This window comes from Eulemur rufifrons, chromosome 7 (genome assembly GCF_041146395.1).
Source record: "Eulemur rufifrons isolate Redbay chromosome 7, OSU_ERuf_1, whole genome shotgun sequence".
Taxonomy (NCBI): Eukaryota; Metazoa; Chordata; class Mammalia; order Primates; family Lemuridae; genus Eulemur; species Eulemur rufifrons.
This window is the reverse complement of record NC_090989.1, coordinates 132,746,774-132,759,605: the sequence shown is the minus strand read 5'-3', so window position 1 is coordinate 132,759,605 and position 12,832 is coordinate 132,746,774. Positions and strand designations below refer to the sequence as shown.

General features: G+C 39.1%; 1 protein-coding gene across 7 annotated transcripts in view; it reads left to right on the top strand.

Moving 5' to 3' along the window:
• The window catches only part of THRB (thyroid hormone receptor beta), a 361,122-nt gene that overhangs the window by 153,403 nt on the left and 194,887 nt on the right, over positions 1 to 12,832 (top strand). For 6 of the 7 annotated variants that reach the window (XM_069475449.1, XM_069475447.1, XM_069475451.1 and 3 more), the window contains one exon: positions 3,410 to 3,481. The exons of the other annotated variant lie outside the window; for it this stretch is intronic. The gene's annotated coding sequence lies outside the window, so the exon portion shown is untranslated. The remainder of the gene's footprint in view (positions 1 to 3,409; positions 3,482 to 12,832) is intronic. 7 annotated transcript variants of the gene reach the window in all.

The window sequence follows — 12,832 nt, the reverse complement described above, 5'->3', positions numbered from 1 at the left end:
GTTAGCCCTTAAAAAAGAAAAGAATGTAGGCCATTAATGCAATGCAATCAGTCTTTCTCAGGCTCCGTAAGATTTGATGAGAGGCTGGAGACTAATTATAGATAGATAGATAGATAGATGATAGAAAGAATTAATTTTTGCCATAATAACCTTTTTAAAATTAAATTAAATTTAAATTTAACCCTTTAAAATCTCTGCAGTAAAATATGCATTGTATATTTGCTAGTTTGTTCTGTGCAATTTTGTTTGTACAAAGTTACTGTCAGAAAAAACAGACCAGTGAAGAGCTATTTATAAATAACATATTAATAACCAAGTTAAAGGGACTTTATTTATCCTTTAACCTTCAATTTGCATTAATTGGGAGCAGTCATGGGAAATAGTGCCAACCTCACCTCAGGTCAGATGGCTTAACAAAATGAACTGTTTCATGCCCAGAAATAAATGTATTCCAAATATAAATATGAATCAGTTACAAAACAGATTCTTTTGAAACTACAAAATAACCGCACTGTTAATATATTTGTGCCCCAATTAAAAATGCGTCAAGAACACACATTCTGAGCTAAAGTTGTCCCAGAGAGTGATTCTCATTTTTGCTTTGAATCTTGTATTTACAAAACTGGGCAGTCTCTTTTGAGCCACAAGCAAAGTCACAGCTCCCAGTTTTCTAAAGAGAAGAAAAATTAAAAATGAGTGTGTTTAAATTGGAAGGGTTTCAGGCTTGACCTTGCTGCTTTAAATTTTCTTCGTCACAAGGAAATCACTTTGAATTTGTCTACTGGAAAAGCTCTAATTTGGTTTGTTCTCACTTTGAGGCACACCATGAAAAAGATGCCATGTGTTTGTATTATAGCAAAATTTGGAAGCCACCTCAGTGATGCTGTGTTTCAGCTTTCTTCTCAGCAGTTTTATCTTTAAAACCTGAACCCAGTGGGCATGGCTCACGCCTGTAATCCTAGCACTCTGGGAGGCCAAGGCGGGAGGATAGCTTGAGGTCAGGGGTTCAGGACCAGCCTGAGCAAGAGCAAGACCCTGTCTCTACTAAAAATAGAAACAATTAGCTGAGTGTGGTGGCATGCGCCTGTAGTCCCAGCTACCCGGGAGGCTGAGGCAGGGGGATTGCTTGAGCCCAGGAGTTTGAGGTTGCAGTGAGCTATGATAATGCCACTGCACTCTACCTTGGGTGACAGAGTGAGACCTGGTCTCAAAAGAAAACAAAAGAGAAAGACTTGAGAAGTTGGAAAACTTTTGCTGCGAGCTAGGTTAATGCCATGGCACTCTAGCTGGGGCAACAGAGCAAGACTCTTGTCTCAAAAAAAAGGAAAACCTAAACCTGTTCTTAGTCATTTAGAACAAGGCCCCTGACATCAGACTGACTGGGTGCAATTCCTGGCTAGCCTCTGCTTCATTGTTTGACTTTGGGAAAAATGTTTAACTGTTCCCTTCCTCTCCTTTCCTCATCTGGAAAATGGGGTTATTAATAATACTTACCTTATATGTTCATTGTGAGGATTAAATTATGTGAAATTAGGTAAAATAACTAGCACAACCCAGCCCATAAAATGTGCTTAATAAATGTTATGATAGAAATGCTTATTGTTATTAATAATTACATGAGAAATTTCAGGTTTTCACAGTCAAATTCATATCTATTCTTCAAAGTCTAAATCAGAATTATACTCTCAAAAAATATAACAAACTCTAGTATTGTATACAAAGGACACTGTTTGTTTTTAGATATTAATGTCAGGAGTAATGGTGCATATTTACATATAAGTGCCATAAAGCCATAACAACAGTTACAAACACAAGCTTTTCCCTGGCTTTGTTAATCTAGTCTTTGAGAATGCTTTTAGAATATGCTTGTTAAGTGTCTTGGTCTTCAGCCGCATACTATCAGAGTTTCTGATTGTCTTGCAAACGGTGAGATGAAGTTCAAGGTATTGGATTTGAAGGTTTATGAAAAGAACAGTGAAGAAAGATTTTGAAGAAAAGAGACAGATGCAATGCCATAGTCTTCTTTAATGTTTAAAAAAGGAGGAAAATTAATAAGTCCATTTTAATAAATATGTCTTGCCTTTCAACATATTGAGTATCCACTCTGCATGGAGTCATGGAGTGGAAGAGCCACTGTCAAACAAGACAAGGCAACATCTTTAGAAGCTCAGAGTGGAGCAGCAGAGAAAATTTCACATGCACAATACGTATGCACACCCACACAGAACCAGCAATCACTTTAATGATATAACAAGCGCTTTTATGGTGCCATAAACGTTGGGTGTTGGGTGAAAAGCCAATGACTGAGTGTATATTTACTCAATGTGGCAGTTAATGGGAATGAGCTATTATAGATCAGCATGGTTAGAGCTTGTGTATCTAAGGTGGAGTCAAAAATGTAGAATGAGTGATACATATGCAGGGATTAATATCATATAGGTAAATTAAAAACACACAAACATTGTTCATTGCCCTGGATGCACAATTATGTATGTGAATGCAAAATGAACATTATGTCTAGAAAGATATAAACCAATTCATGGTCTGGGCCTGGCATGGGGTTGTCAAGGAGACTATAGCCATGCTAGATTTTTTAATAAAAAGAGCAGATATGGCAAAATGCTAAGAATGGTCCATTCAAGGTAGTGGGAACCCAGACGTTTGTTCTACTAACCTCCAATTTTCTATAATTTCTAAGTTCCCCACAACAACAACAACAAAAGTGGTGGGACCACAGTTAGTTGACAAGCAGCTTTTCACTTGCCATGTAGACAGACACTTGGAGACATCCTCTGCTGACTGAGCAGATGCCATGGTCTGTTTGGCCGCCTCTCTCATCTGGTTTGTACCTGTGGAAAGTGTTCCAGATATGATCGCACTTCACACAATCTAGACAGCTCCATAGCTTCATGCTCGGGTGCATTCTCCGGTGAAAAACATGCCGTTCTACCGCTGGTTTCATATGGCTCGATTGCAGCCTTTATATGTTAAGACCTATTCTGGCAACCATCCTCTTAGACAAAGCTGGACTCTCTTTAACACAAGATACCTAAATGCTTTGAGATCCACATTGGCCTTTTAGTCATCTTTCCGGGCTGGGAATCCAAAGCTCTTGGGTCTTGTCCCTGAAACTCTACAGAAAAGTAGGTCTTTGGCATTCACAAAAGTTGCCCCATGCCTATAATGTGTTATTACAGTCCTTGTGTTAAAGTCTCTTTCTCTGAAACCATCTCCCCTTTAGAATGAGATTTTATCTAAGTCTATTTGCATGTATTCAAAATCAGAGACAGCTCTGAAACCAGACCCTATTTAAACACAGAAATAAGAGCAGTTGCAGTTTAATCAAATGTTGGGGAACTTTAAAACAAAAACAACTTATATTTATCGTCTTGTGTTTCCTTTTTTCCAGATCTGCAATTTCCCTCCGGTTGGCCGTCCTGCGTGGGTGCCAAGTTCCACACATGAGTTAATGAATAAGAAGGTCAGATGTTGGGCTTCACTTATTTGCAGACTTGTCACTTTGCTATTCATTGTCACTTTTAAGCATTATGGGAATTATCTTCTAATTTGTGGCGTTGCTGCTGTTGTTATTTAACATAGTCTTGAACTCTGTTCAGAAGAAATATAAAACATAAAATGGGCTTAAAAATCATAAGAGAAAAAAGGAATGCTACAAATTCACTCAGGGAAAGAAGGCTACTAAGTGAGAGAAAGGAGTCCATTTTTCACTTGTTATGCTCAGTGAAGATCCAACAGTCCTATCTCATGTGTCTTTTCCTTGAGAGCTAAAAAAAAGCATAAGAATTAGGTAACCCATTGGTTAGAGCAAGTCAGATAGGGTACAAGCACCTATGCAGTAAAGATCCACTTTCTTTACTGACAAGTCGTCTGAACTCTCCTTTTGGTCCCTAGGTGTTTGGTAACATCAAGCAGCCTATTTGGATCACTGGCTTATAATTTGGAATTCGGTTTGTTTACATTATTATAACAACACGGATTCAGTTTGCCTCTGCATTTAAGGTTGTGTCAGTGCTTTCCTTTCTGTGTTTATTATTTTTAGCAGTTTAAAAGCTACCCAAGAAAAAATGGCTTTCTGGCGATAAGGGGACTTTCAGGCTTGGCCAGCATCTGGGGAGTCTATAGAAATGCTCACTGGCTGCGGGAGTTGGGTCTTTTGAATGCTGTCTTTGTGCTTCCCCTTGCCCATGGCCTCTGGCCTATTGTCTAGGCGCCTGGGTTGGAGTGGTGCTATCTGATTGTAACCAGTACTAGGGTTACAGCGCTCTGTGCCCAGGCCCTCCCTCGGGGCCCCCAGTCTGGCTGCCTCTGTCTCCCAGCCCTCCCTTGAGGGGACCCGTCACAGCTCTCATATCAGAAAACACTATTTGTAATTTATAGAACATTCAAGGAAAAGGCTCACTAGGAATCTTTGAGACCTATGGTTCTCTCTCTCTCTCTCTCTCTCTCTCTCATTTTTCTTTGTTTTTGTTTTGTTTTACAAATAATTCACTCCTTTCCCAAATGAAATCTTCCAGTGGACTGCAATGTGTAAAGCAGGGAAAAGGATAGCTGTTCTGCTTGAATTTGAGAAGGGTCCTGCAAGCCCCACTCCCCAGCCTCTTCTTCACGTCTCCTCCAATCAAAGTGACCTCAGAGGTCCTCCGCTCCCATCAGGAAACCTAGGGCACCTCCAAATACTTGCACACTATTCTTGCAGGGCAGTCCCCTCAATTTACAGATGAGGAAACTAAAAGTAGATGTCTACAGATGCTCAAAACCTGAGGCATTAGACACAAAAGCGTGCACACTGTATTCATTCATTTTTATATAGTTCTAGAAAAGGCATAACTAATCTGTTGTGGTGGGAACCAAAACCGTAATTACCTCGGGGAGAAGAGAGGGTTGACTGGCAAGGAGCATGAGGGAATTTTCTGGAATGATGAAAACATTGTATATTTTTCTAGAAGTGTGGGCTACATGCATTTTCCAAAACTCATCTGTGGATTTTATTCTAATAAATTATGGAAGTATTAAAAATTTTTTAAAAAGAGACAGAGATAAAGCAAAAACTAAATCAGGCATGTAGTGAATGAAAATTCTGTAGCCAGATGTTTGAATTTGATCAACTTCCTTAAAGTTATGAGGGCTATTTATTGAGTCAGGTCTAAGGTCATTATGCAAAGTTTCTGAAGATCAGAGACCCTGCTTTTCTTCCAGTTCTTTCTTTGTTCAATAATCACCAAAAACAGGAAAAAAAAAATTGCCAGAGAATTCCAGACAATGGAGCCACTGAATATCCTTTGGAATCTTCCAGCCTGTCTTGTGGCTAAGGTTTGATACTCGGGAGTTCTGGGAGTAGAAATCCTGAGTACACCTGACTCTACTGACCGTGGAGGCCAAGGATATTGCCCTCCTGCTGTGTAGCAGATAGAGTGCCAGGAGGCTTAGAGAGGCACCATTTTCCAGATGGGGCCCTCTGAGCTCATAGGGGCTTTGGGAAGCCCCTCAAAGGCCTCTGCTGGGAGGAATGCTGCTATGTAGGAACAATCTGGATCACTCTCCCAAGATACAGCTTGACTTTTATCTGCTTAGATATTGGGTTTCTCTATCAAATTTCATGTATCTAAAGAATTCTACAAGTGAAAAACATGTGACATATATTCCACATATTATATAGCCATTCTGGTGTATATTATTTCCTTAATCAACCAAATGACATGGAATTCTGCTCTTTAACCACACTGGGCTTTTACCTCCTAAACTTGTGCAGAAAGACATGGTCCAGGTCAGGACTGTCCTGCAGGATCTTACTGATCTGGACTCATCCTAAGAGTTCTGGATAGTCTTGGCTTCAACCACCCCTTCCCCAAAAGAGAGGTCTCTCTCGAGCTGCTATCCAGAATTTTGATGCAATCAAGGATATTGTAAAAAAGAAGAAAGATCAAAATAAGCGTGGGGCCCTCTGGAGGTGCTGAGCATGTAAGTGGTCACTGTTGGTTTGGCATTGTGATCATTGCCTAGAGAAACGAGATGCCATAGCAAGACCCTTCCTGCAGAGGTCCCAGAAGATGCCATTCTTTAAGTTGGGACTGCATCTTGTTCAATAATCTCTGTTTCACAGATACAAACCTCCTTTTTGTCATGCATTAGTTTGACATGCACTATTAATAATACTCATCAAATTCTTCATAATGTTTTAATCCTTTGCTCCTGTTCATCTGCTTGCTTTTTTAGTGACCTATAAAATGTAAGATTCTTTCTCATACGTCTTAGCAGAGTAGAACTTCTGATGACTGGGGTTGAAAGACAGGCCTCTGGTGATACCTGTAAAACAGGCTACTTGTGGATTCTGTCTCTCCTTTCAGCAAATATCAACTACCATCAAATTGGCCTTGTGTCTGTATCTTTGCAGTAGGGCATTTTGACCCCCTAAGAAGCACTTTCCTCACCCTGAAATACTTTGAAACAACGTTATTTAAATTTTTCTATTTGTGTGTGTCAGGCCATAAAGTGGAAGGTAATTATTGTGGTTGAAATCTAGCTAAGGACATAGACCAGGGCAGACCCTGGGACCAACTCTGCCTTTTAGAGTCTTATGAAAAAATGGGGCGGGAAGAGCAAGGAAAATATTTTTGAAAAGGAAATGACGACAGTGTTAGGAAATGGCAAGAAAGGGTCATGTAGAGCCCAAGTAGGAAGGATTTGAAAATACTCACATGTTCCAGCCTTTGAGGCTGTATTATTTTTCTTCAGAAAAGACAAACTGTCTACTCACTTGAGTGATTTCCCAACAAAGGGCCAAAGCCTATTTCACTCACAACACGGATCCACATTAACGCAAATTTAGTTCACTAATGAAGCGGTGGTAAAACTGAATCATCTGTAAAAAAGAACATTTTAAATAACCAGGACATCTTTTAACCCACACAAACTGTGCTTTGCATGCAAATGCACACAAATTTCCTAATCAAACCAAATTTAATTTAGCAAGAGATTTTTTTTCTCCAACCAGTTTAGTTTAATGTGCATGAGGGCAGAAATGGAATTACACAATGTAAGAGTTTGAGCAGAATTTGCTTTTCTGCAATTCCATTTGAAAGAACTTGTTTGAGGTCATTAAGAGTCAATGTAACCAAATGGAAAATACCAAGACATAAATTATATGTCTTCTCCATTCCAGTGACTTTGGGCAAGTGATCTTCCTGAAGCCAATGTTCTTGAAGCTTCTTTCTTTGCTTACTTGCTCTTTCTTTCTTCCTTGGTCAAGTGGATAACACAACATGTGTGTAGTCAGATTTCAATTATTTATGAGAATGGAAAGGAGAATACAATGTCAATAACTGAAGTCCAATCTATTGACATTTTCTTCCCATTGACTATTTTTTGAGCAGCAACCTGAAACTTTTCAACCACCCAACTGCTTGTCAGAACTGTTCACAAGTGAGAATATATCCTGGTTTGAGTTTTATCTCCTTATCTTTCCCCCAACTATTTTCTCTATTGGTGCTATTGAGCTATTAACCACTGAAAAGCAGGCTGCAAGAAAAATAACAAACACTTCAATGTGCATATTATTTTTATTCTTGGTTTCCAGACAAGGACAGTGGGGGTAAAATGGTTAGGAGCAATGCCTTGTCAGAGGAGAAGGGCTGGGCTTTCACTCAGATCTATCTGCCAACCCCTGTTCTTTGGAAGAGAAACTATGGATCAAAACTTATCAACATATTACATTGGCTGAATTGTAGAAAGAGCTAAAGTTGTGAAGAGAATTAACTACTATTTTGGGCCTGCCCATAACAGAAAACCATAAATAACAATGACTTAAACACACCAAGGTTTGTTTTTCTCTCCAGAGCAGAGGGTGTGGTTCTACAATCATCAAGAACTCGGTACCTTCTATCTTTCTGCATTGCTATTCTTAGCATATGACTTTATCCTCAAGGTTTCCTCTTGGTTCAAGATGACTGCTGGGGTTCAAGCCTTCACGTGTAAACTCCAGACAACAGGAAAGATAGGGGAGGGGGAGTAAAGGCACCCTTACCTTCTGTGTTTTTCCTCTTTAGGGGGCCTTACCAGAAGGCCCAGCCAACAACTTCTACGTCCAATTGCATCTACTATCTCCTAGTTGCAAAGGAAGCTGGAAAATGTAGCTGTGTACCTTGCCACTCAGAATGAAAGTGGGGCTTGGTTATGAAGAATATTGTGGATGCATCTAGCAGACCTGGTCACAATTAGGCAGCTCCTGGAGGCTCTTCAATTATGGAGAGGAACGGTCAGCAAGTGCCTTAGAGTGACTGATCTTGTAGCCAAGCACATGAGGGATAAAAAGGGAAGGAATGAAAGGTAGTTTTGAGGACTTGGTTTGTGGGGACAAGCTTTAATGTGGTGGCATCAGGGACAGGAGATAGATGTATGTGATGGAATTTGTAAAGAGTGAGTTGACCAAGAAGGTTCATTAATTAGCTGCTATTCAAAGCTGCATTTAAACAAACACACACACATGTGCGTTTGTATAAACACATTACATATGTATGTGTATATTCATATACACTTACACATATACAACAAAAACACCATACAACAAACAATAACAAACTTTCCTAGGGCTCCATACCACCAGTAGCAATGGTTTTTAAACTTTAGTATTCCTAAGAATCAGCTCCAAAAAGAAAGGATTAAAAAAGGGGGGCTAAATTACAGAGTTGTAAAGGGAATGAGAGAAAGAGAAGTTGTAAAGATAACTAAGAAGTCATCATAAGCCACCAAGCTAGAGAAAGTGGGAAAGTAAGGATGGGGGAGGAACCAGTTATTAAGTTTTTGTTCTCTTTTTTCTTTCTTTTTCTTTTCTTTCTGCCTTCCTCTCTTTTTTTCCTTCCTTCCTTATTCTTTCCTTTCTTCTCTCTCTCTTTTTCTTTCTTTTTTCTTTCATTTTTTAAGTTTAGGAGGAGTACACTCATGAGTTTGGTAATCATATTTTCATAAGACTTTCATTATGGTATCCCAGATGAGAAAGAATTTAACCCCCAAACCATCATGCCCCTTTTGTTAAGCCAAAGGGCAGCAGATAATTTCTTGCCATTTTTCAGATGACAAAATCAAGGAAATCAAGGATCATCTATGGTGTTGACAGGATGGGGCTAGAGCCCCCGGTATAGCTGTTTTGCAACTCCTCGTGTCCATGGTACACGACACACTGGCGTGCGCACACATCCCTGTGTGTGTCATCCACAGGGCTGGGCCAAACGACCAAGTCTGTTGGTACACCTCTCTTGGTACTGTGTGTTTGACACTTTTAGCTTCAAGGCAAACAGTGTTTTTTTATTTTAGCTTTTAAAATCAGATATAGTTGAATAAGTATAACTTGGTTTTCTGATTTTAACCTCCTCTTGATTGCATTTTCTAAAGCTCACGTGAGTCCTATTTTTTCCCACCAAATGTCGGAAAGAGGCAGGTTTCGTTGGCATTGGCTGCCTGCTGCTCCAGCTGCCTTCCCATGCAGCGTGCTGGGGCAAGTGTTGTGATTTCTGCTGTAACATCCTGGACAAAGTCTCTCATTAAAAAGTAAATGCCTACACGCTTACATAGTAAAAGTATAAAAACATGCCTGGGAAAAACACACACCAACTGTGAAATAGTGGTTAGCTTAGTGAGAGAAGAGAGAGAGTATAGAGGGAGATGAGTTATTAGTATTTTGTTATTTTTTTTATTTCTTTTTTTTTTTCAGCTCATTATGGGGGTACAAAAGTTCAGGTTATATATATTGCCCATGCTTCCCCATCCCCCCGAGTCTGAGCTTCAAGTGTGTCCATTCCCTAAACAGTGCACATCGCACTCATCATGTAGGTATGTACCCATCCCTCCCCCCACCCCCAGTCAGAACTTCAAGCGTGTCCATTCCCCAGGCAGTGCGCATCGCACTCATCAAGTAGGTATACACCCATCCCTTTCCCCCAGCTCCCACCTCTGTCCGATACCCAATTGATGTTATTCCCAAATGTGCACTCAGGGAAACCAGTTTGCTGATGAGTACATGTGGTGCTTATTTTTCCATTCTTGGGATACTTCACTTAATAGAATGGGTTCCAACTCTCTCCAGGAGAACCAAAGAGATGCCATATCACCATTATTTCTAATAGCTGAGTAATATTCCATGGTATACATATACCACATTTTGCTAATCCATTCATGAATTGATGGACATTTGGGTTGTTTCCACATCTTTGCAATTGTGAATTGTTCTGCTATAAACATTCGGGTGTAGGTGTCTTTTTTATAGAATGACTTTTGTTCTTCTGGGTAGATGCCCAATAATGGGATTGCTGGATTGAATGGTAGGTCTACTTGAATCTGTTTTAGGTATCTCCACATTGCTTTCCACAGGGGCTGCACTAGTTTGCAGTCCCACCAGCAGTGTATGAGTGTTCCCGTCTCTCCGCTTCCACGCCAACATGTATTGTTTTGGGACTTTTTGATAAAGGCCATTCTCACTGGAGTTAAGTGATATCTCACTGTGGTTTTGATTTGCATTTCCCTGATGATTAGAGATGTTGAACACTTTTTCATATGTTTGTTAGCCATTTTTATATCTTCTTTTGAAAAATTTCTATTCATGTCCTTTGCCTACTTTTTGATAGGGTTGTTCAATTTTTTCTTACTGATTTTCCTGAGTTCTAAATAGATTCTTGTTATCAGTCCTTTATCTGATGTGTAGTATGTGAAAATTTTTTCCCATTCTGTAGGTTGTCTGTTTACTCTCATGACTGTTTCTTTGGCTGTGCAGAAGCTTTTTAATTTGATCAGGTCCCATTTATTTATTTTTGTTGTTGCTGTAATTGCCTTAGGGGTCTTCTTCATAAATTCTTTGTCTAGGCCAATGTCTGTAAGAGTCTTTCCTACATTTTCTTCTAGAATTCTAATAGTTTCCGACCTAAAGTTTAAGTCTGTTATCCACCGTGATTTGATTTTTGTGAGAGGTGAGAGCTGTGTGTCCTGTTTTAGTCTTCTACATGTGGCTATCCAGTTTTCCCAGCACCATTTATTAAATAAGGAATCTTTTCCCCAGAGTATGTTTTTGTCTGCTTTGTCAAAGATTAGATGGCTATATGAAGATGGTTTTATATTTGGATTTTCTGTTCTGTTCCACTGGTCTGTGTCCCTGCACTTGTGCCAATACCAAGCAGTTTTAACAATCACAGCCTTGTAGTATAGTTTGAAGTCTGGTAAATTAATACCTCCCATTTTGTTTTTGTTGCTTAAAATTGCTTTTGCTAAACAGGGTCTTCTCTGGTTCCATACAAAGCATAAAATTATTTTTTCTATATCTGTGAAAAATGATGTTGATAATTTAATAGGGATTGCATTGAATTTGTAGATAACTTTGGGCAGTACAGACATTTTAGCAATGTTGATTCTACCGATCCATGAGCATGGTATGGTTTTCCACCTATTTACATGTTCTGCGATTTCCTTCCTCAGTGTTTCATAGTTCTCCCTATAGAGATCCTTTACCTCCTTAGTTAAATATATTCCTAGGTATTTTATTTCCTTTGTTGCTATTTTGAAGGGTATTGAGTCCTTAATTTGGTTCTCCGTTTGACTGTTATTGGCATATATGAATGCCTCTGATTTGTGTGTATTGATTTTGTATCCTGAGACTTTACTGAATTCATTGATCAATTCCAGGAGTCTCTTGGTTGAATCCTTGGGGTTTTCTAGATATAACATCATATCATCAGCAAAGAGTGAGAGTTTGATCTCTTCTGTCCCTATTTGGACTCCCTTGATTCTGCTGTCTTGCCTGATAGCTCTCGCAAGGACTTCCAATACTATGTTGAAAAGTAATGGGGACAGTGGGCAGCCTTGTCTGGTTCCAGTTCGAAGTGGGAATGCTTTTGGTTTTTCCCCATTCAGTATGATGTTGGCTGTGGGTTTGTCATATATGGCTTTTATCATTTTTAGATAGGCCCCGTCTATGTCTATTTTGTTAAGTGTTCTTATCATAAAAGGGTGTTGAATTTTGTCAAATGCTTTTTCTGCATCTATTGAGAGGATCATATGATCTTTATTTTTGCTTCTATTTATGTGGTGAATTACATTTATAGATTTGCGTATGTTAAACCATCCCTGCATCTCTGGGATGAAGCCCACTTGGTCATGATGGATTATTTTTTTTGATAAGCACTTGGATTCGATTTGCTAGGATTTTATTGAGAATTTTTGCATGTATATTCATAAGGGATATTGGTCTGTAGTTTTCTTTTTTTTTTTGTTGCATCCTTTCCTGGTTTTGGTATCAGTATTATGTTGGCTTGGTAAAAAGTGTTGGGAAGAATCCCATCCTTCTCGATATTGGAGAATAGTTTATGTAGGACGGGCACCAGTTCTTCTTTGTAGGGGAGAAATCACGACTGATGCCACAGAGATACGTGATATCATCTGTGAATTCTACAAAAATCTTTATGCACACAAATTAGAAAATGTGGAGGAAACGGACAAATTTTTAGAAACACACAGCCTTCCCAGGCTCAACCAGGAAGAAATAGAATTCCTGGATAGACTGATATCTAGATCTGAAATCGAAACAGCAATAAAAAACCTTCCCAAAAAGAAAAGCCCTGGACCAGATGGGTTCACACCTGAATTTTACAATACCTACAAAGAAGAACTGTTTTTTTATTTCTTAAAGAGAGATGCGTCAAATACTGAAACTCTGAATGATGGGTACATGGGTGTCTGTAATACTGTTTTATATACCTTTGAATGTGTGAACTGTTTCATAATTTAAAATTTTTTAATTAAATAAATGCCCTTCTTATAGGCAAAGTGATTTGAA